Below are 25,654 nucleotides of genomic sequence, written 5' to 3' on the forward strand. Positions count from 1 at the left end.
TAGACAGGTATAATACAATTACTCCATAAGCTATGCACTGATGGGAGGCTCTACCCCTGACACGGGGAAGACACTTCCAAAAAGGGGAAAAAGCTTAAACAGTTCAAGTGATATTGGAGCCCTTCATGCAACACAAGAGAGTTTCAGCAGGAGATATTCTGGGCTCCTAATCCAAAGTTCACTGACTTCCGTTGACTTCAGCAGGCTTAGACAATCACTAAATAAGATCACAGCTAATAAATTTGGTTTTGCTGAATTCTTGAAAGTGTTAAAGAATTAAATTCTCCATTTTATCCGCACAAAAGAACCAACCTAACACCAGTGTAAATTTAGGTAGCAAGCATCTTTGAAGGTGAGCAAGTAAGGGAAGGACACAACACAGTATCCCTAGCTCATTTTCTTCTTCCCCTTTTCTGCCAAGTTTGCCAACAAGTGTGCCAAATAGGCTAAACTATTAAGGTTTTATTTAATATGGTTATTTCTTTCAGTGCCATGAGACAGCATGATGCCATCATTCAATGTGATGCAGTCAGTCTATGGCTCATCCGATTCTTTGTCACCAATGACTCTACAAAAAATACAAAAAAAACCCCCAAACCAAAACAAAAAACACCCCCTCCTAACGTACCCACTGTTCTCCTAAAAAAAGAAAGGATCCACAGAAAGTCAATGCAACCAACTTCCTATCCCCTATGGTAACTACAGGACAGGTCTATTTAATCTTTTCCGGTTCTTTTAACCCTATGAATAGTCAACAAATTAGCTGAAATCACCTATCACAGAAGACAAAAGACAATATTGCTCATGTTCACACACATACTGAAAAGAAAGACAATTTTTGGATTCTCAGCTATTGTTTTCTATCAAGTGGTCTCAACAGCCTTGACGCATCCCTCAAATATTAACTTCACATCCCAATCTCCATGGAAAGGTAGGGTTAGGAAAGAAGAAAGCCTAGGAATCCAACCCAAAAGTCAGACGCTCTAGCACTCACAGCGCAGGCTGGAGACAGGAGCATTAGCTGCAGTCCCCTGGTTTCTGGAGCGCTGCCAGCGTAGCCTTTGGCTTTAAGGAGTTTGGGTGACTGTGTCCTGCAACTACCGTTAGATACGTGGGAGGGGAAGTTGTTGAGTTGTTGTTGAGTTTGCCCTGCAGGCAAAACTGAAAAGTCAAACTGCCTGCGTCATAATATTGTCTCACCATATCACAATGAAATGTCATGGCACAATGCACTACGCTGACTCTGAAAACGCTTCAAGATCTTTCATTTTCTCTTGGCCAAGTTTATCTAGTCTGCTTGATACAATCTGCATTTGCCATGCATATGTAGGGCAAATTTAAAGTTTAGAATTACAGTTATGATACATAATGGTTGGTTAGCTGGGGAGAAGAGTGTTTAGGCATTTTAGATGCCTTCATGCGTCTAAGCTGGTTTCAAGGTGTTTCAAGCTGGGTGGTTAAGGGTTAAATTTCCCATAGAGTTGATGAAGTGGAGCAGGTGTTGCCAGAGCTTGAACTAGCCCACCTAAGTTAGATACCTAGTGGTATAAATATCCTTCTTAAAATATGGAAGAGAAATAATAAGTCAGAATTTTTGCTTCAAGTATCTTCACCTTCTAATACAGATTTGTATGCTTCAGGGAAGGGGTTAAATGGTTTCTTCTGAACCACAGAATGATTCAATATAATGGAAGTGGGGAAAAGAGAGAAGTTACAGGGCAGGGGCAGTTCTACAGGAAGGAACTTAGATTTAGAGAAAGGCTTGCAATTAACTTTTTTTATTTACCACTAAATTTCTTTCAGCTAAGTCCAAAAAAGCAGGGAAGGGATTCTGACTAGATAGTTTGCAAACTGTTACACAGTTCTGGGAATATGATCAAAGTCAATTTCCTACATTTTACTGTTTGTATTTCCTGTATTTCACAGTTGCCCATGAGCCTTCTTGTTCACATGAGTTTTCCTTCCACTGACACTCCATAAGAGCACTAGCGGAGATCTCTAACCTGGGCCTCCTAAAACTATGCTCTAGCCACAGTTGCTATAGTTGTAAGAACATCAAAATGTTCTCAGAATGCTCAACATACACATTTAAAACCAAAGATGTGACAACTGTAAAAAATACCAATGAAAGGAGATCATTTATACCAGAGAACTAATCGACTGGCTCTCTAACGGGAAAAAAATGAACAGAATACTGTGCATTAAAGAAGAGTAGCATTAATTCTAAAAGGTTCCTACGGTTGACTAAGGATAACAGCTTGTATTAGTATGACACAGCAACCTCAAAAGGAAATACCCCTAAAGCAGCCATGGACCTTGTCCAAATTAAAACCATCTGAACATCTTCTTGTAAGACAGGCTGCAATATGACCTTGCAGAACACTGGCCGCTCATCGGTAACCGCCTGTACGCCCACTCCTATTCCACAGTATACATGCTAACTTATGATCAATGAAAGAAGACAATGCTACATCAATCTACAATAAGTAAAGATAAATCATGCAGGGAATACCTAGAAGTAGTTGACAAGTTGCAAATTCTTATCTTTAGTTTACCTCATGATAACTTGCTCATGACCATTCCCTGAAACTGCAGAAAAACGCAATAATTAGACATTTATCTTGTTTTAAAGTGGTTTTGCTCAACAGGGAAAAAGCTGCACTTACTCTTCTAGCTCAGCATAAAAGTGTCTGCTCTGACTGTTTTAACTTGAGGTGAAGTACTTACAGGCTTTTCTCTTATTGAAAAATATCCTACAGATAAGTCCAGAGTTTTTGACTGGGGGGAAAGGTGGACAGAAATGGGGCGGGAGAAAAGTCACTTACAATTATATATTTTGTGGCTTCTTCACAACTTGAAAATAAAATCCACTTAAAAAGACAATATCCAAGGTAGAAATCCATTTTTAATTGGCCACATCAGTTGGTCAGAAAACATTAAGATTTTGGAAATTATAAAACAAAATTTTGAAGGAAATCACAAAGAAATATTACCTTTAGTAGTGCGCATTATGGAGATGACCTATTTTTTTATAATATGAACGTTACAGTTACTGGTAAAGAAAACACAAAGTAAGCATGGTCTCTGCCTCAATGAGTTTATAACATATCAAGTTTTAAAAAAGAGTATAAATGTGGGGCTTTGTCTTTCCTGTCCTCCACAGAAAAACAGAAATAGGCATCAGTTTACATTAGGTTCTTACAAGAACATAAACACATGCATATGTGTACACACACGCAGAGAAATATACAGTCCTAATCTTAGTTCTGTTGACTTTGTTCCTGACAGCCTACCAATGCCGCATAAATGTGCTTATCTCCCGTGTTTTTCTGAAAGTGCTGAAAAATGTCATCTTCCATGACCTAGACAGAATCAGAAAAATCTAGACATATGACCACTGATTAGCAGTTCGCCTGGAGAGGAGAGAAATACTGAACATCATCCAGGACGCCCATCAACAGTGGATAAAGAAAGTTTTCTTCAAAGGTATCAAAACAGCCACTTTATCATGGAAAGCAAAAAACCACCTCTTTTCTCATCTCGGAAGCAAATCACGTTGGTACCACTGACCACGGCTGCAGCTATTTGAATGCGCTTACATTGAGGTATATCTATCAAAGATAGTTGGCAATAGTTAGCAGGACACAGAATTTTTTGTTTGTTCACTTGGGGAAGTTTTATCAATTTAAGCAATGCATTTACCATTATAGCTTTGAATGCAAATAAGTATTTTTTCAGCCTAGCTTATAGTCCTTCCTAGACAACAAACTAAACTGAAAATCTGTCACTCTTTCACCAAAATAAGAACGACGACACGGTCCGTCATGGCAATATACTGGTAATTTTAAATTTGCACTTTTGGTTTTATAAATATAGGAACTGCAGGAGCATAGCTTTTTACATTTTGGGGTTAGAGATCTGCAAGAACAGTCAAGAACTGCATTTAATAGCTCATCTGACAGAAATCGCTGCTTAATTAAGAGCCTAGCAATATTCTACACTATATTGACATTGCAGTGCACTTCACATAGTCATGTCCTGTTGGTATCAAGTTTTCACTATTACTTTTGCTATTACTGTCGCTTTTCTTGCTTGCCTTCAAGACGCTTGTTCATGCTCGTCAAATCTAGTTAATGGATGTTAATGAGCTCTTTCAAAAATACAAGTGGAGAGATCAGAAAAGAAGGTAAGAAAGGGAAAGTAAGATACGGAACTGAAAGATGAAAACTGAAAGAAAAGAGGAATACATAACCAGAGCCTGTTTTTCTTCATGTTATACATTTTTTCTGCCAACAGCGGAAAAAAAAGCAATGGAATAATCTTTCCTCTCCTCTCAAAAAACAGACTTCAGGTAAATCTTCCTCCACTTACTCCAGCCACACAAGAAAGAAACAAACGTATTGACAAACATTCTTGTAAGTATCACAGGTCTCTCGAGTTCTGTGACACCAAAGGGCCTCCTTGGTCCCTGGGGACGGGGACAGGTTTTATGAATTCAGCAGCACGAATATTTGTGTGCCTGCAGACTCCTCCTGTCAGGCTGGAGCATTCCACAGCCCCCACCCTTTGTATGTGTGCTCTGTCTATCTTCTGAGAGATAATAGCGTATGTAGATATCTCTTACACCTTTGGATTGTCAAACATAAATCAGCTGGCCAAAACTACTAAATACAAAGTCAAAGAAATTTAAATATTGACTTGAGTTGCAAAATTCAGATTTTGAATACCCCTAAATTTGATGTCTAAGGTCAAGAGTTTAGGTTCAGTCCCTCACCCAAGTGGAAGCCAGCTGAAAAATGTGCTTACCTGTTAAGTCCCAGAATCATTAGTGTGAATTGACAAGGTTTTACTACATATAGATAAGATTAATGGAACCTTTCAAGTTGCACAAAACTCTCAAAGGTTTGGAAGTACTTTTTAATTTGAGTGAGCAAAGCAGACACACATTTGTACGCTGAAGGCACTGGGCTCTAACTCGGTCTCACTTCGATTTTACACATAGATAATTTCATTGATGTCACTGGAATTACCTGTCTCTTAAAATGGTGTCATGCCAAAAAAGATTCAAGCTATGTGTCTGCAAGGAAAGGAACTTGCAAAAGAGAAAAGACAACAAGAACAATATGTGTAAATTAGCCTTTACAGCATTAAGTTCATCATCTACTTTTAAGAAATGCCATAACTTTAACGGTATTCAGCACCAAGGAGATGGTGACAGCTTGTTGCAGAAGCCGCGAGTCAAACATCAGTTCTGGTGTGAAAGGTGGTGAGGGAGAAGATGTGGAGATGGAAGGAGTAAAGAAGCAGCAGTCCATCTCAGGAACCATAAGTAAGTCTGGCTTTGAAGTTCAGTTCTTTTTCAAACAACTAGGGACACCTTGCAAGGCAGAAACTAAACCTGTATTGATAAATCCTTGTAAGCAGGAACATTTGGCAATGCATCTTCCAGCAGGGCTTGATGCAGATTTAAACAATGAAGTATCACGTACGCTATAAATGATCAAATGAAACTGCATCAGAGTCTGAAATCTTTGATCTCCCTGAAACAAAACGCTTGGATTGTGGGTAGAAAAAGGTTTCCATAACAGTGTATCTTTTCTTTATTTGAATTTTCAATCACATCAGTTTGTTTTTCAAAAAAGCAGTATTTTATAGGAAGTACTTGCTTTGATCTAATGACATTCTTGCCCAGTAGCAGCTCCCATGACATCAGAATTTGAGATTAATATACTATTGATTAAATTCTTACATTAAGGCAATTATGTTAAACTCTCTACTAAAATGTGTCTAGTATACCATTGTAGCTCCAGTATTTACCCACGAACAGGAAAGACACGTCAGAATTCAACATAAGCAACCACAGCTCCTGCTAACGCTAGCAGCAATAGCAGTTGTGTACATGTATGTGTGCACGTAATTGGGTCCTACATATCCACAGCCTCCTGTGCACAGATGCATACTTCATAATTAGTATTCCAGATTTTAATGATAAATGGGACTCGCAATAATCGTTTCACATTTTAAACTGGAAAATACTCCAACTGTTTAGTAAGGGATGGGAAATTTGAGGAAGTTGCTCCTACTTAAACGGTAGCACTGTTTGAGAAGAAAGATAACAATGATGGCTCACCCAAAGACTGCTGCATGTGAATACAGTTATTTCATAAAGAATTCAAAACTTCTCTGGGAAGACAGTAATGCGGGGGCCTTCAAAACCAGCCACAACCGTACTGGAATTTAGGATGCTGCTTAGATAGCTGCAATTCTGTATTACAGCCTGAACACGCCAAAAAGCAGAGAAATATTTTAAAGGTGGAAATGGGATCAGCATCTGCCCTGCTGAATTAGATAGCACCGCAGCATCCGACATTTCCTTTTCATCTTTTATATAATTACTAAAGTTTTTGAAATTCTTTTCTTAAATAATAAAATTCTTCATCCAAGCATAAGAACAAAGAGTGAAAAGAAAATAATTATACTGGTATGATTTGGGGAGTATTTCCCATTTTAACAGGATTTTCTTGAAGAAATTTAAAACTAAAAGATGATGAAAATCTTAAGAAATGAGGTTTCAAGTTTGAAGTCTTTATTTTACTACAAGATATAGAAACAGTGCCCTTATTTATGTAAGAGACAGACAATACAAAGCATGATTTTTTTTAAAGGATCCCTTTTATTTGGCTACCTGACACTTGAAATAATCTGTGGTCCGCTGAGAAAAAGATTACCTATAGCCACTTTTTAAGTACATCCTTCTCCTAGGAACGTGCAGAAGAATCCCTGAATAATCCTTTACAGTGTTTTAAGGACAGCTTGCAACGTAAGTCAAGGGAGCAGCGTCAGTTCTACACCAGTTGAAAATCTGGCCAGACAACTGTAATGAGTGGAAACCTTAAAGGCACAGAAAGCCTTCCTTGTCAGGATTCAGATCTGTGTAATCCACAAGTGCCATCTGACTCTGAAGCACTGGTAATGGACTATAGATCCTGACCGCATAGGAATAAGTCACAGTAGAGAGTGTCTACTGAAATCAATAACATGTAGCCAATCTATGATTTTTCCTCCCCCCCACAATCCTTAAGGCTACCATGTGTATGTCATTAATCCAACAACTGAAAGGTACTTTAAGTATTTTCATTACAGGGTACCTCCTGTTAATACTAGTTATGAAAATCAAATGTACATTGAGGCAAAAGGGGGGGAAAAAAAAAACAAACCAGTGCTTCTAAAAAGGAGGCTTTATTTTTGGCAATAAAAATTTAGAGCCCCCCTTTTCCTCCCCCTCCAAACCCTCAGGTTGATTCATCTCTCATTCAAATTTAAAATGCACAGAGAGGCTGCAACAAACCCACAGAAGATTGATATGCACTGCGCTCCACACATGGTTTAGCTCTTTATTCCAAAGTCTGGCATGACGATGTTGGGTTTTGTGATATTATTATTTCAATATATAATAAACAGGGTTCGATATAAAAACAGTGCAATGCAAGTCCCCTTTAAAAAAAAATACAAATTGTTACTATAGCGCTTTGAGAGAAAGGGAGCGAGAGATTCACAATGCAGGCTCAGAACTTGGCAACCTGTAAAAGTGCCCAGTCGAAAATTACTAACAGCTGGAGATGACAGTTGTTTTAACAGCTGAGCTGACAGGATTAATTTAAATGCACTGAAATCAAAAGTAGATAACACCTGTTTAGTCTTCCAGGGCCATTCGACAAGGTAGGCCAAAGGAAAAAAGCAGAGCCAGGGCTGTCTGTGGGAGCACGTGTGCGTGCATGTATGTGTGCATGTATGTGTGTGCATGCACGCGTCTGCCTCCCCCTCTTTTTCTCTCCCCCTCCCTCTGTGGAGGACGGAAGGACTTCAGAAAAGAATGACATACTTTTGAAGGCCGGGTGTGCGGGGGAGATCAGGGGCTTGTCACACAATAACAGAGCGGCCGACCCCCGTCAGCTTGAAACATCTGGTTCCCATTGTGCCCACCCTCCTGCTCACCCTTCTTCCCCCTTCTCTTATCCAAGGTCTTTGACCCAAACCCAACAATGGATAAAGATCACCGGATTTTAAAGCTGCAGTTTCTCACTCCCGCATCCCAGCGATCCTCCTGGGTTAATTAATGCATTCTCTTTGAGCTCCGAGTCACTAAAGCTCCCACATGCTCCCACCCACCCGCCTCTTCCCCAAACTAAAAACAAAACAAAAAATTCCTCACCTTCTTGCCATGCCAAAGCTTGTAACTCGCATGTCCACAAAATAAATAAATAAATTCTACAAGGCATGTGAGAAAAAGCGTGTGAAACAGCATGAAATTTTTTATGTGGCAGGCAAGGACGGGGTGATTTTACATTTGCCTCTACGGTTACGATCCTCCACTCTGGCGTGCGTGCACAGTGTCCTGAGCCACCAAGGAGGGAGGACCATAGCCCCATGTTCCGGCACAGCCCTCACTCCATGTAAGGACACCAAGAGATTCAACAAGGAGAACTGTATGGTCCAGGAAAGGAGAACCTAGGAGGAGATACGGAAATGAAATCTTTTCCTGGGAGTACAGCTACCGAACAAAGCTACGGTGCCAACCCCGTGATGCACAACAACCCTACAGACCCAACTCTGCAGCTGCTCCGCTTGCAGAAATCCCATTGAGGCAAAAAGTGAGCTCTGCCTGTGAGGAAGCTACTGAATTCAGGCCAAAGGCTTCCCAACTCAACCTTCAATCTCATTTCTGGTTAGGCGGATAAACAGGGCTGACTTGTAACAGATACATATTTCCAGCCAGCTTGTTTCCTCAGACCTACGTCTAGTCTTTTCTTGTAAGTAGGACCAATGTCAGGTGGTCTCCCAAGCAGTAATTAAACTTCACCACTGTGAAGAAGTACACAGTTACTATTATCAACCACGCTTTAAAAACGCAGAACTTGGACACAAAGAATGAAGTTCATGTGGAAAAATCTGTGGGGAAAAAAACCCAAAACACCACAAAACAAAAACCAGAAGAAATTGTGTTTTCTGACTCTGCTCTGTGCTTTTAGCCACAGGACCAGTATTTCCTCCTTGTATTCCTCCAGGGATGAAAAAAAAAAAACCAGCCCTACAGTTGGTACGATGATGCTGCAGCTGTATACTTCATACAACAAAAGGCTGCGTTCAGCTCTTCCTTCTTGTTCCACAACCCTTCAGCAGGACGAAGGTGAACTGAAAAGCTCACGTGCTCACTTCAGCTAACTGCAAGCCTATCCACCATGCTGTCACATCAATATCAAAGCATGGTTGGCACCTTCAGTTTTCATAGTTGAAAAAAGGAAAAAAAAAAAAAAAAAAAAAAAAAAGCGTTCAATAGAATGGTTCAGAAAACGTTTGATTCATTGATATCAAAAGCCGGAGAATCACAGATATTCTTGGTTACAGCATTAACCCTTGCCAGAAAGAAAAAGAGAAAGAAAATCGTCCACGGTAGCTTTCTCTTTGCCGCAGGTTTCAGCGTACTCAGCTTGTATTCCCTTTGCGTTTCCAGCCACTAAAACTCCCACACGCTCCCTCCCACCTTCCTCTTCCCCAAACAGCACGGAGCTTCATATAGGCTAATTCACCGTGCCAAGAAAAACAGAACAATTCTTAACTAAGCTGCATCTATATTTACTCGTTTCAGAATTTCAGGTCCTCTTTTAGCATTTATTGTCCAGCTAAAACTATTTATCTGGACAAATGTAAATATTAATGCCAATTCTGACAGTAGAAAGAAGACCTAAATGCACATCTCAGGTGTGGGCCCTGCATGCAACAAATTTATGTAAAACCACAATTGGCACCGATTTACCTAAACAAGTACAAATTTGGGTCTAAATTTGTCTTCATTTGGTTTCATAAAAGACACTTTAAAATTCACGTCACGTGAACTTTTCTCTAGAGGGTGCACTTTGGATAGTAAATTAATTTTAATGAAGCTGTGGAGTGCCTTGTGATGAACTGTACCTGCATTTTACTCCTGCAACCTGGCCTACACGCGAGAGGATTTACTGCACAGTGCCGCGTTGCCCATGTTGCCAGCTTTGTATCCAGGGCAGGAGAGCGATACTAAAAGATGGACACCGACACCAGCTCTCACCTGCTCCTGGGTAGGAAAGGGAAGAACTTCAGTCTAATGAAACATAAAACCTTCTCACTTGCTGAAGCATTGAACTTTTCCAGCCAATGAACCTAGAGATGCCCAATACATTACTAAAATATTGGGCTAATACCAGAGGGCATTTTCCCTGTTACTTTTCACATCCACGAACCTCTGCATGTCTGGATTCTGGCCAAGTCTGGAAACAGAAGTGCCAAGGAACATGTGAGAGGCTGTTCTCCTGACAATTCCAATTTGGCTGGTTGCTGGAAGTGACAGAAATCCCCGGAGAAAACCAGCACTAACGACAGTTCATTGCCCAATATGCAGACACAAGATCCCTACTGTCTACCACAAAAAAAACCCCAAAACAATCAGGAAATATTTCAAAGACAGGGGAAAAAAAAATGGGAATAAAATTGAGAGAACATATATCATAAAAAAGAAAGAAACCCTCTACTCCTTATAAACACACATCAAACAAAGTAGCAACGGTGGTGGTTGTAGTAGCAGTAATAATGATGATGATGTCAGGAAGGCATGATCATCATTGCCTGTATTCATACTTCATTCTTACAAATTTTGTAAAATCTATCTGCACTTCTAAATCATTAATTTCCATTAATATTTACAGAAAAAAATAATCTTGCTTTTTAAAGGTTTTTTCCGAAGTTTTCAGTCTACTGGGCATGCGATGATAATTGCTGCTCTGTTCTGCTTAATGATAGAGTCCTTTCCCTGTACAAAATAAGAAGCAGTTTCTTCCCCGCTTTTTATTTCTTTACACAACTCAGAGGCTCAAAGAAGATAATTACAAACAATGCCTGAAGAATGGTTCAGTTAATGTTAATTTATACAACAAACTAATTACTACCAAATGGTAAAAAATCACATGTGGAAGTTCCTGTCTCCCACGCACACAACTAAACCAGCAGCCATCTGTCTCAGCCTGGGAGCTCTCAGTGACAACCGAGGAAAGCAAGGCAAAGGATGAATCCAGATACACTAGCTGCTTCTTCTGACACAAAATCATGGCATTTAAACACCAGGCTCTGTACGGTGATCTTAGCAGTGGCATTTTTTTCCCTTTCATTTATAAAACAAACAAACAAAGTACTGGCATCTGTAACTACCTCTCAATCTAAATTTTATCTCAATCCCAAGAACTTAAAATGAGGTCTAAAATACTATCTAAAATACCATCTATCAACTGTAATTCTTCCTCCTGGCAATTTCTATACAATACTCTTTATAACATCCTTAACATACTGCCTATCAGGAAGCATGAGGTGAGACAGTCTTTGAATCCGCTTACAGTATGTTAGACATCACGACGGAAAAATGTGGGGGTTTTGTTTCAACATTTTTTTCACAACCTGAGAAAGCAATTTTCTCCAAAACCTTGAAAAATCAAAGCCAGTACAATTGTTAAACACTTTTATGGGATGCTCATTAAAAACTGACAGGGAGAAAATAGCTGGGGACAAATCCTGAAGCATTTGTTCAGTTTAAAGTCTCACTGAATTCAATGTGAGTGTTACTTTATTGAGGACTTCAATGCCAGATCCTTTACACGAATAAGGACCTTGGCATTTTGACTGTTAATTATTCCCTGATTAGCTAGCATCTAGTGAAACAAACTAAACACAATATTATCCCCTATGCTCTGTTCAAGAAATCTCAACTCCAATATTCTCTTCTCCCTGTGAGATCAGAACTCCAACAGTCATCAAAGAAAGCGCTGTACATGAATAGGAGCAAAATATCAGAGTTTAGATTCACAGTACACATTTCACAGGAGAAGGTTTTTTTCCCTAACAATAAAAACGTACAAATCTTTCTATGTTTGAATATAAGGCAAAATTCTAGTATTGCAGAATGGCCTCTACGTATCTTATTTAGACCAGGACCCCCTCTTATGTTTATGAGAATCCCACACCACTGCTGAAGTGCAGCCTTATGACTTTATTAGAAAGCGACAAGCCAGGATAAGGTAAGGACTGAAAAGCTTTTCGTAAAGACTAAATGTGTTTCTAAACACTAAACTCCTGTTTCTGACTATTTACCTTTTCACAAAAAAAAGAGTATGTTTCAGATGGCCTGAAACGATCACAGAGGAGGAACAAGTGTTACAGCAATTTAAAACAACGTCCCTGTAATCTCATATTCATGAAGTAACACAGTCATTATTTCTACATGGCAAGAACAGTACCGACAGTTTAAATGAAGTAAACAAGAGGGGATCACAAGAGAATCTACATAACCAAACAATAATGCCTAATTACTCCTCATTCATAGTCCTTAACAGAATTATGATACATTAAAAAAAATTACAGGGAAACAATTCTTGCATACAGCCAAGAGCATAAAATTTTACATAATAAAATATATTCACTGAAGTGAAGGAAGAAGCAGCAATTTTCCTGTCGCTCATCAGACCTATTTCACCTAATCTTTTTTTTACCATTAGGTTGCATCATCAAGAGCTCTTTTCTATGAATGGAAACAGAATCCTTCATAAGGATTTCACTTTGTCTCACAATTTTTTCTACTTTTTTTAGGTGCGTGTTATAAAAGATTAGCTGCTCTTCAAGTTTTCTTTTTTTTTTTTTTCGGGGGGGGGGGGGGGGGCCAGGTGGGGAGAGGAATCACAATCCCAGTATACCAAGAACTGGACTTTGCTGTAACAAGCGAACTACGAGAGCTTTCGACAAGGAGTTGGTGTGTGAAACAAACCACCAAGTGCTGTATCAGTGAGTGGGATGAGACAAAAAAGGAAGGGTCATTCACTACAGTGCAGCACGTTGCGGATAAACCTGTATCTGAGGGGATGCTCTGGACATCTTGCAGTCCTTGGGCTGTGACTGACGTCAGGCCTCTTCCCTCCTCTTTCACCCCAAGCAGCCTCAAGCAGCTCTCGCAGCCAAAAGTCTGCCTCTAATTTTAGTACCTACTCCTGGCACATGTTGTGTCCTAGATCACTGAAAGCCTTGAATTAATACACTAAGACCCAGTATTAAGCTAAAGAGCTGACAGCTTTATGGAATGCGTTCAGCCTGGGAGGAAAGCTACCTGGGATTGCCTTAACAATCCCAACATCCTCTTCTACTAGGAACAAGATTTTGCCAAAAAAAACCACAAACAAACAAAAAAAAAAACACCACCAGAAACTGATTAAACAAACAAATCCCCACTAGTATTTTCCCTGTTCTAAGATCAATCAGATTGCAAGAGTGCATCCTAACGAAGAAGGTCTGAAGAATAGTACAGCGCATCTTTTAACCTCCCCTTAAAGATCTATACTGAGAAGCTTACAAAAATTGTCTCCCCATTTCATTTTCCCAGAACGATGCCTGATCATGCAAATGCATCTTATTTCTTCTCCTCTTGAAGCTTTTTCACCTGTCTTTACGCCTACAGGGACCTGTTTACTAAAACGGCAGAAGCAGATGAGTTAAAAAATGGCCATACACTGCATCTCGTTTGCTCATGAAAATACTTACGAGTCTGGTGGTTGGTAGATTTAGTCTGATTTCTGGTGAACATTCACAATGTCCAATATAAGCAGATCAATCGTTAGGAAAGACATGTGAGAAATCATGGATGAAACTTAACTGTCAGCTAAACTCTCCCTCTCTAGCACTGCAACAGCAGTTTGCTCCATGCTACATTTAAGGCTTAAGGTCAGGACAAAAGCAACTACAAGCTAAAAGAGTTTACGTTAGAAAAATTGGGAAAATTTTGCAGTTTGGCAACATAAGAAAGAACCTCTAATTGCGTTGTCTTTGTCTTCTGTGGGCCCTGTAACTTTAAAAGATTGGGTTACGCATACCATGTAACAACCACTGCATACTGTGTTCCCCCTTTCAGTTACCAGTCTAGCAAAAAAAAGTACTGGTAAAAATGGTAATGCAGTAACATGATCATCTCAAAAGGATTGCATTTTCTTTTTTTCAGCAGAAAGAACAGGTTATAGCCTAAGCCCCTATGTCACGTGTATTATTCATCTAATACTTTTACGGTTAGTTACAGAATGATTCCCAGTGACAGCTTCTTAATTCCTCTGAACTCAGACAGGATTGACTTGGCCAAACTTGTAAAGGAAGAATGCATTTTGCCTGGATGTATGTCCCATACCCCAAAGCTTCACAGGAGCTGTGAATCAATTAGATGACACAGCAAGAGGAAATGCATAAAAAAAGACTTAAAATAAAATAATCTTCAGTGAAATGTCTCCATATTTAGTTAAACAGCATTGCTGATTAAGGCTGTACATGAGCTCAGTGTGGAATCCAGAATTGTTGCAGCTGAAAATCATTAGCGAAAGCCTGCTGTCCTCTAGTTTCATCTTCATATATTAATTTCACATACAAGGAAAAGGAACTATTTGGAAATATGTTGCTTTATTTAAGTCTAGTGTAGAGACATCCCAGCAAAAATACATTTATGTGCTTTACACTTTGCAACAAGACAGTGATCTTAAAGGATTTGAGTGAACATACAGTAATGACTACAGTTGAAACCATTTTTCTGCTTAGTTGTTGAATTTTTGCCTATTTTTTTCCCCCTAGTGCCTGACTCCGTGGGAGATAAGACGCTCAGTTACTGAAATGGGATATGTGTTGTGGGCAAAACAAAAAAAACCCAAAAAACCAAAAAAACCCAAAACACAAAACTGAGAGGTTTTTTCTTCTTCCATGTGATCTTTGTCTCTAGACTATTTACCTTGAGATTGTGTGGGCTAATCTACAGTACAAAACTAATGCAACATTCCAAACTGTACTGGAAAAACAGGACACTTGGATAACTGCTTCCAAGTTGGGAGAGACACTTTCCTTTCTGATAAAGTACTTGGACACCAGTTGTAACTTCAGGGCTATGTAAATCTTTAGCCATGATCATTCTTGCTTGTTGGCAGAGCAGTACAATAATTGTTTTTCTGGGGGTTTTAAGGTGGGAAGGAAACTTCCCCTTGGGCATACAGGCTGGGCCTTTGCAATTACACTTCCTAGTTATTTAGGAAAAATTTATCAGTAACGGCCATAGCCATGTCGTATACACAACCACTTGCAGGCATGGATAAAACCACTGTTTGACTTCAGATCCTCTTCTAGCTGTCATCTCCTGCACTTCTATTATTTACTCAGAGATTCAATAATTGAATTAATTATGGCTAAAAGGCTCAGATGAACAACTGAGGTTCATATGCTTCCTTGCATGTTGCAGTGTATAAACATGTGTCCTAAATTCCTAAATTGCTATTTCTCCCTGACAGGAAGAATCTGGCTCTTCATGTCACACATCTGTAGGTCTCTCTCGTTGTGCTGTATAAGCTAGTACTTCCTATACCTCCAAAAGGCAATTCTGGGTGCTAATTCATCATGCACTGTATTACTTACGTGCAAGTATCTCGCCATCTAGGAAATCTACGTTTCTAGTAATTAATGACTGCACTGACTTTGTTGCTGCTGTTACCTTTCAGTTCTCTTAATAATGCTCTTTCTAGGAACAGACCTAATCCCTGTCTGTATACGTACAAAAAAAACCCCAATTCACGTTGGGCTCCTTACAAATCCTGTACTGGGTCAAGTGTTGCCTTCTTAAAGCTCTTGCATATGCAGTGGCAGTTGTGAACTTACATCTGAGAGCAGAATTTGGCCCACATGGTTCTGAAGTGTCTATTAACTCTCCCACACTCAGAAATAAATCAAGACAGGATTCCCCTCCAGCACAAGGAGCCTAAAATATAAACCATACTGCTCGCAACAGGGAGACCAGGAATTCAACTTCAGTCTTATGGTTCTCTCTTCCTCCCTCCGACTGGCGTCAGCAAAAAGGAGGAGAGGGCAGAAGGCTCATTAAATCCCCAGACGTGGCCTGCACAGCGCCCAACCCGAGTGGAAGCCAGCAGGAGCCACAAAAGGTGTGTGCGATCCCTCTTTCAAAAACACCAGAGTTGAGACGTGCAGTGGGACATCTCATTCCCGCTCTGCTCGCTTTGAAATTAGCCATTTTCCTCCAAATTGAACGTTCTTCCCCTTGTCCCCATCCCCCAACCCCAATTCTTCCTCGCACAAACTTGGAAGCAACCACTCCTATTTACACCGTGCCCCAACCCCGTGTTGCCACCTGTCAATCAGAGTTCCATTTGTCTTCGGGAGGGTGAATAAAGAGGAGGGGGAAGGAAGAATGCAGGAGGACCTCTGCATTGATCAAAAATGTTTGGGGCGGAAAGGAAGGGGGGGAGAAGGAGGGAGAGAGAGATGGAGATAGATTAGAGGGTAACAAAACTAGAGAGGAAGATAAACAGAGCCAAAGAGAAAAATGTCCTTTGTTCATTTAAATGGCTCTCTGCTCCCAAGCCCTCTGCATGACTAATGCCACGCTGTGGTGTGTAAACCTCTTGGGCACATAACACAAACAAAGCATAACTCGGCCTGAACAAACAAAGGCCTAAGCAACAGTGATTGAATTCATCTTAAAACAACAAATCAATTCTTCCCTATTAATGCCCTAAATACCAGCGTAGGAGCACTGTCCTGTTGTAATAAACAGCCATGTGTTCAATTACCGTCTGTTTTCCCAACTACTGCTCTCTTCAGTAATTACGCCATGCAATGCATTCTACATTGACATTATATTAATGTGCTGGGAGGAAAGACCTTAAATACGAATTAAATCAAGGCTAAACATCTCGGAACGCCTTACCCAGTCGCACAAGTGCTAACAGGGCATTCTTCAGCAGAATGCACAGGCTGAATTTTCTCTTCGTTCACTTTTCACTTTCATCCGCTGGCTAAATAAATAAATTAGAACACAAGCTTGAAAGAACTCTATTGCCCCAAAGACCGCCACAGTAAACCGTTCAGAAGCTCTCTAAACGTCCACTTCACCTGTACAAGATCACTGCTCCACCAGGAGCGTTTCATAAGTATCAGCTTATGTCACACCAGCTAAACAGCAATGACAAAACCCCTTCAACAACAGAAAGGTGACAACAAAGCCAGGCACGTGAAACAAAAGCAGAAAACTTTCTCGACCGAGACAAACGCAGGAGAAGAAAAGTTTAAGAAAAGGTTTCTTACCCTTTTGCAGAACCGTCAAACAACTTCTATTGAGTACTGAATAGCACACAGCAAACAGACCAAACAAAAGATATGATGAAAGACGTATTTACTTGTACAGGGCTCCTTCCCCCCACCTCAACCTTTCTTTCCATTTCATATACACCCACACTGCACCGTTTGCATTGTGTTGTTTAATAACCAATAGCAACCCAGATGAAACAGTGGAAGGGTTTCTATGATGCTGTCAAGCACCAGACAGATGCTTGGCAGTGTCAATATGGTTACATTTGGGTTGTGCCAAGGTTTGAAATGAAAAATAAAACAGGAATAATGATAATACTGAGAGAGAGAAAGATGGCAACGAGTTAGTGCACGGCCATGCAATAAATTTTTAAATCAATGGAGTATCATCATACCTGCTGGGTTTTACTTCAGCGATTTCAACTGTTATTGAAACAGATAAATAGTCTTGCTTTTTGCCTGTGTACTGTATTGCAAGAATTTTAATAGAAAGCAAAATCAAATTCTGGGGGTGTAACGACTGCAGATTTCTAGGCCCTCCAGAATAGACTCATAGGCTTCTGCTGCAAAGACATGCCAAGTATGTCTAACATATGAAGCATGATAAACTTCCAAAATGTTTCATAATATAATGCCCTAGGTGTGCAAAACTCTTCTGACTGAGGCTTCAGAAGACACAGAAATTCACATATTTGGAAGAAATCAAATTTTGAAAGCTTTTCTGACTAAAATATTACAGTTTTCTGACTAAAATAGTACAGTTTACCCTCAACACCACAGCATAAAACATTCAGATATATTTAAGTATCTTTATAACAACAGCTCATTTGTCCTCCTCAGGTCATTAGATACAAAAACAACCCCGAAACCTCTCCAGGTTTTGAAACTCATTTTTGTTTGACTAGTTTGAATTTTTTCACTTCAGCTGCCAAACCAAGTCAGGGGAAAAGCTGTTTCCACCTGACCCAAAATGTTTTATTTAATCTTAATTGAAATGTTTTCATTTCTCTTTCAGATTAATCATCTTAAATATCTAAAAACAAAAAATATCATTTCCAATGAAACATTTTGTCTAAAAATGTTGACCGTTCCAAATTTTCTACTATTCTTGGCTAAAATTAACTTGTTGAGTTGCTAAATGGTATCAGTCGTTAATTACTATTTCACAGGTTTTAGGGTGTCCCCCCCTATGCTCCTTTACTCCTTTTTGAGCGCTTTTTGAATTTATACATTTCAGCATAGAAATCACACACATATAAGCATGTTTTCTCCTGAGGCAATGCAGAAACCACAATACAATTAAACTGCATGAGAAGAAAAGATGATGAAAGGAGTTCCGTCTTCCCAGTACAGTGTATTTACAACGCAAGAGATGCACGCAGTTGTGTAAAACCGGCAACGTTCAAACCACCTTAAAAATATCAAAGTTAAACAGACACGTAAGTAATAAAAGTAAGCAACAGCTTCAGAGTGTTTTTACAAGGCTACTTCATTAGCTAAACAAGCAAGTGGGAGTTGCTGCAAATGTTGCTCCTTTGCCATACTAGAGGCTTTCCCTTGCTTCTGGTAAACAGAAGACACAAGACAGCCTTGTGAATAGCTCATGGCACAGACTGAGATCTAAAGCTAATCAGACAGGATGATAGGTCATCTTAATCAACTTCAAAAAGCCAATCCACATGCTCGTCCCAGCTCCTTGCCTCGCCTTCCCTGATCGCTCTCTGGCTCATTTGGCCGTATTTTCCCCTTCCCCCTCCTCTTACTTCCCGCAAATTGTGCTGTTAAGAAAGAACATGGGGAGCCCTTCAGGTCTCAGCATCCTGGGCGCAGGTGGTGGGGAAAACTTTGAAGTGAGCTCTCCACTAACTCTAGAGCTGGCCGTGCCTCCTCCATAAGCAGCTCTTATTAAAAAAAAGACCAAGTATCCACTAGAACAAAACCAAGCAGGCCTATTTAATTAGGCCAAATGCTTGATATCCACTTCTTCATGTTAAACCACACAGTCACACAAGCCTGGGAGGTCTGATTAATTTTAATATGCACGGTCGTGACAAGCGCCTCGGGGGTAAGAGAGACGGAAAAAAAAAAAAAAATCCCACAAACGCCGCTAGCTCAACAAATAGGTTTCAGCTAAATGTTGTGTACGTTGCTCAGATTAAGATGTTACTATTCAGCAAGGGCTTGAACCTTTAATAGGAGGGACAAGAGGCCTGAGAAACAGGTGGCTCGCTCTTCACTCTTGAATAAATGACATTCCCAAAAGCTGTGGCACATAAGCATACAGAAAGAGCTGGCACACTCCCTCATGTATATTTGTATATTACCAGTCCAGGTCAGAGCTTTCTCCAGCAGTGATCCAAGGACTGAAATGAAGCTCGGAAAGCTAATGGCTTTCCTGGGGGACGGGGAAATTTAAAGAAAAGAAAAAAGAAAGAAAAAAGAAAAAAAAAAAGGAGTGAAAAAAATGAAGGCAGACTGCAAACTGATCTAGCTGGAATACATTGGGCTCAACAGACACACCAAAATGGGCGAGGGGTAAGAGTGGCAGCAAATTTTGAAAACACCTGTTGAAATCCATCACAGCTATTAAAGAGTTTGGTTACCTGTGGAATTAGGGGCAGACGGGAGCCCAAATAATTATTTTGGTCTTGGTGAACCACTTACATGCTGTGCTGTAAAAGATGGGAAGCAAGAGATCAAGAATCTTGCTTTGGCTGCTGCTTGTCTAATATTATGGAGTGAATGTGCCCTGGAAGGAAATTTTAATTATGGAGATCCATCAGAGAAGACTTTCATTCTAAAACAGGGAGGGGGAGAGGGACTGCATCTTCTCTACAAAAGCACACGTTTCATGAATCTCACTTGACCATAATGCTTTCTTCTATATTTAAGATGCTGTATCAGCACCTCAGATGCCTTTATCAAAAGAGAAAAGAAAAATCCAAAAGCTACAAACCTTTGAGGATGTAAGCAAGAGAGACTTGGAAGGGAATCTAAGCAAATTTTGAAAACATCCATTGAAATATTGGGATATTTCTATTAGGAAGGAAAACACTTAAAAACTGAAGGTGACAAATGAATAAACTTCTCTTTGAGCAAGTAAGAGCTGGCAGGGCTTCAAACTAGGCTACCTCTGTTCTAGAGTTAAAGCACTTGTTAATAAAGGTTTAAGCTACTGCGGCACTTAACAGTGCCTTCTCTTCACATAGGCCTATTTCATAAACTTCATCTTTTAATTTTTTTTTAATTATTTTTTATTTTTATCAGCAGTATATGAATGCACATTTCCATATGGCAGGGTCTTTGAAAGAAGTGCACGGAAGTTTGATGCTAGCTTGCTTTACAAGACAAGACACATTTTCTGGTAACAGACTGCGTAGTTGAACATGGAACCACAATGCATTTGAGGCATCTTTCCACAGCAGCAGGAGTGTATGAACAAAACTTGAAAGTACTTTACTGCAAAGAATCCTTGTTTGTCCTTCAGTAGAACAGCATTACAAAGCCTCTTCAACACGTACTTTGTCAAAGGGACAGTGAAGAACCAAATAAAAGAAATTCAAACCTCAACCAATTAGAGTATCCTTAGGCTTTTCCCCGAATATGTTCACTTTATTTCTTCCCGTCTCATCAGAAGTGAGAGAAACAAGAGTCTGCATTTCAAAGGCCTCCCTCCTCCTGCCCATTAACGGTCTGCTTTGGAATTTATGGCTTAAGAAGAGGGAGACCTCTTGATTTCTTTACAAGATATGTTGATTAAAAGTTTGATAATATTAGGAGATATTCTGGGATCTTATTTCAACTAGAGAGACTGAATTCAATATGGTTCACTTTTATAGACTACAGAACTGCTTAAACAACAGCCATTTAAATTACCACAAGAACAGGTGTTGTGATTTATAATGTAAACTTAAACATCAAACACAAATAGCCTTTGGGGGATGTTCAGAAGACAAAAATCATGCCCAAGAGGCTTTTCTCATCCCCTTCTTTCCGACAAAGTAATTACTTCTAACATTGCAGCATACTATAATACCTGAGGCTCTAGTACTCACATTGCCTGTTAAAGCCCTGCAAACATATATATTACCTGTTTACTTAACGCTTGAGATTAATTGTTCCTGCTCAGAAGACCTAAGAACTAGGAGACCGAAATTTTGGAGGAGGAACAATATATAGATCATTCTTATGTGTGCATCTTTATATAGTTTTATTTCTACATATTGTATCTAACACATGCACTTTATATATATATATACAGGTATATCTGTGTACATGTATTTATATAAAATTCAAAGTATTCATTTAAATGGCCAAACTGAATTGAGTTTCAGACGTCCTCATTATAGAAGAATGAGCCATGCATATGCACAGTCCCTGTGGTCAGGTAGATGCTCATGTGATCCCTTCTATCCAGAATTCCTATAAATTCTGTACAATAACATAGATCTGGCCTCGGAAGATACAGTATGTAAGTTTCAATGATGAACAGTAAGATACATAACCTGTTACAAACATATACTACCAAAATGGAAAAAGAAGATTGCTTCTTAATGAAAAATTAAGAGATGTAAAGAGCCGGTGAGTACTCTGGATAATTCTAAAAATAGGGAAGAATTTACTTGTTTGCCTATTTTTTTTCCCATAAGACAAGCCATACATTTAGAGGAAAGGCTACACAGATTTCAGAGATTTAATTTTCCGCAAGCACAGGCCATAAATTAAAATACAGCAATCCAATCTCATTAATAGTGCAAGAAAAAGCTAAGTGGCTGCTTTGGTCTTTGCTTTCATGAACTTGTGTCAAGCTCAGTGACTTCAAAGAGATTTCCATTTCATTTCTACAAATGAAGAGAACAGACAGACAGAGAGTCTCTGCCATCCTCTGATGCCTTAAGAAAACAGAAGAAAAACATGCCTGTATCTCATTCGCCTAATGATTTTAGCTGCAAAAGGAATCCCATGGTCGGCAGACGACCCTCAGGGCAAGGGCTTGAGGTCTGTCACCGTATATAAGGCTTCTCCAAACCCACTCCATTATCTTCATTATTGTATACCAGGAATAAAAGGGGACTGACTCCTCTTCTGAAGTTCAAGTTAGAAAGGACAGAATGTTTCATGTAAAATAACATTGTGTGACTTCAGTAATAGGTTTATGCCTTTGGGGGCCTAATACTAAAGCTGCATATAAGGATTTTCTGCAGAATTTGAGAGAAGAAAAATAAGCACTGTATTAGCAATGAGTAAAATTCCACAAGTTTTAGAGTCACTGAAACCCTCTATGTCTCTGTGTCAGCATGACTCATTGTCAATCACATACTTTCATACGGCAAAAGTAAAATGGCAAGTTTGGGGGGGGGGGGTGGGGAGGGGGAAGAGCATGAAGCTTTAGAGCTAAGTATAAACCCCTATGAAAACCAAGACGGTACACACATGCAAGGAGGAAAAGAAAAAAAGAAAGTGTCAAGTTGTTGGAAAGTTCTTAGGAATTAGTAGGTAGCATGGCTTCCTGCAGGGGACATTAACCAAGGGCATATATACAACAAATTAACATGGAAACCATTTCTATGAACAGCGATGCTTCCCTCGTCAGCGCATGTGTGGGTACGTGTATGGTATGTGCTTACATATATGCATACATACATGCGTGCATTCATGCACTCTGAGCAGTATGTTTTGTAACACTGTAAAAATCATTGTCCTTTGCTGACAAAATTTACTAAGTATTAACTCTTACTTTCTTACAAACATAATTTAAGAAAACCATTTACCTTGCATCAATAAAGTTTCTTAAAAACAGTCAGACCTGTCATCGATATTTTGCAATATCTCCCTTGTCTTCAAAACCCACCTAAGAAAAGAGAAGTCCTTTCCCTGATTGATGTGAAGGTTTGGATCAAGACCTAAAGTTGTCAACGCAGCCCTTCCCTTTTTTCTAGTTCTGAAGAAACAGGCCATTTGAAAGAATGCCTCAAAAGCACATTTCCCACAGTAATTCAGAAGACAATTTCAAACAATAAAAACAGAGCAAACATAGCCCATTGTGCAAGTTAAATAATATATAAACTTTTGAGTACACAGAGAAATGGGAATCTGGCTCATATCTTGTCTTCCAAAGATTCAGAGGAAATTGATTTAATTAAAACTCAGCTACTGGTGCAAACGTTTCCCTTTCTTCACAAAGAGAAATAAAGTTGTTGAAATATTATTGTTGTTGACTTAATGCAGCAAAGCTTAACCAAGATTCTTGGTCTTCTCCTACAAAGCTCCACAAACCAGCAAGACTAAAAATTATTACTGAAATACACAGTGATCACGCGTTGTTGAACTGTTACCTACACGTACTACCAAAGATTCCCACTTGTAACTGATCTTATCCATGGGGAAATTCATTTGACCTGGATAGGCTGGAAGAGTGGGCTAACAAGAACCTTATGAAGTTCAACAAGGACAACTGTGAGGTCTTGCACCTGGGAAAACATAATCCAGGAGTGCAGCACAGGTTGGGATCTACCCAGCTGGGGAGCAGCTCTGTGGAAAGGGACCTGGGGGTCCTGATGGACAACAAGCTCCGTATGAGTGAGCAATGTGCTGCTGCAGCAAAGAAAGTCAACAGGATGCTGGCCTGCATCAACAAAGGGATCACCAGCAGAGATAAAGAAGTCATTATCCCACTCTACTCAGCACTTGTCAGGCCAAGCCTGGAATACTGTGTTCAGTTTTGGTCCTCGCTATACAAAACAGGCTGGAATGGGTCCAGAGAAGGGCCACAAGATCACCAAAGGTTTGTGAAGCCTGCCGCATGAGGAAAGGCTGAGAGAACCGGGTTTGTTCAGCCTTGAGAAAAGAAGGCTTAGGGTAGACCTTATCACCACATTCTAGTATTTAAAGGGTGCCTATAAAGAAGACGGAGGTTCTCTTTTTACAAGGAGTCACACAGAAAAAACAAGGGGTAATGGGTATAAGTTACTCCTGGGGAGATTCTGATTGGACACAAGAGGAAATTTTTCACGAGAACAATCAGCCATTGGAATAATCTCCCCAGGGAAGTGGTAGATTCCTTAACATTGGACACTTTTAAGATTCAGCTAGACCATGCTTTTGCCAAGAAAGGTTGGACCAGATGATCCTTGAGGTCCCTTCCAACCTGGTATTCTATTATTAATATGCTAATTACCTGACTAGTAATCAGTGATGACTGACAACTTTACTTTAGCACTACATGAAGAAAACATGACAGTAAGTAGATTTTCTGCTGAAGTCATACAGAGAAGACATTGTGCTTGCAGTAGTACATACTTCTTTTACGGAAAGAGATTCATATTTGTGGAGGATCTCTAAGAACAGTCTTGCCATCTGTACTCAGAAATATATATTTTTTAATTACCCATTCTAAAAACAATCATGTTGGCTGAAGGGAAGGGGGAGGGAGACTTGTCAAAATGATGTATTTGTCCCTCACCACCTTTCAATGCTCTTACGCAAGTCTAATTTTCTTCCTAGCCAGCTCACCTCTCTGGCCTCCTTTTGTTTCATGTCCCATTTCCCATTCTCTTCTAACTTCTGAACTTTTGTTAGTCTGCTTTTAAGGAGAAAGGGAAAAAAAACAACCCTTTCCTATTCATTTTTTCCTGGATGGGGAGTGAGCAGAGACATGAATATGGCACCCTCATAATGATTTAACTAGGGCTTAATGAAATTTTCATCACAACCTGCTGTTCATTTTAATGGCCTTTGAAAGACAATAGAACAATGGCTAGAGGGAAGAAAAGATTTTCTGTTGCATGCATTTGCAAAGCCCAACATTCAGTTGCTCCCCCTCCTCTCTCTCCCAATCTCTTCACAAAGCTGTAGATCTTTTGTTTGTACTGTATATTTTCATTTTAGTAGAGCTGAGATAATGCACAGGCTCTGTAGCCATTCTCATGCCTATCTGTGGCCTTTCCTTAATGGAGTCTGAGCAGCTTGTACAACCTCATACTCAACAGAGTATTTATACACTGCCCAGAACCCCCTGTTCCTTCCTCTCATATAAAAGTCTGGTCTCCTTCCCTCCCACCCCATACCATACACAGAAAAGATCATTTCCATTCAAAGGCTCAAGGTAGGTCATGGCACAGGTCAATGTAAACGCAAAATGAGATGCTATGGTTATATGTAATATTCCAAAAAATGCTTAGACAAAGGGTTTGTTTCCCATCAGTCCCTTACTGCATGCTCCAGTCAAGAAGAGAAGACTAATTTGCAATCCTGTCATGCCCATGTATGTGACAGTGTGGCTGTGTTTGCACAAGTATTTTCATTCCAGTATGCAGGTTGTCCTAAAATTTTCTTGTAGGTGCTGTCAATTCATGCTTCAACACTCAGATAGGCTCTGAGGGGCATGCTTTTAAACATTTGAAACAGATTTCTACAACAGGATAGGCGGGTGTAAATGAAAATGAAGTCTTATTACTGTGCATTA

At 39.7% G+C, this 25,654-nt stretch overlaps 1 protein-coding gene across 18 annotated transcripts in view; it reads right to left on the minus strand.

Moving 5' to 3' along the window:
- SOX5 (SRY-box transcription factor 5) overlaps positions 1-25,654 on the minus strand; it is a 657,730-nt gene that overhangs the window by 198,998 nt on the left and 433,078 nt on the right. The window lies entirely within an intron of this gene.

The sequence above is a fragment of the Rissa tridactyla genome, chromosome 1 (genome assembly GCF_028500815.1).
Source record: "Rissa tridactyla isolate bRisTri1 chromosome 1, bRisTri1.patW.cur.20221130, whole genome shotgun sequence".
NCBI lineage: Eukaryota > Metazoa > Chordata > Aves > Charadriiformes > Laridae > Rissa > Rissa tridactyla.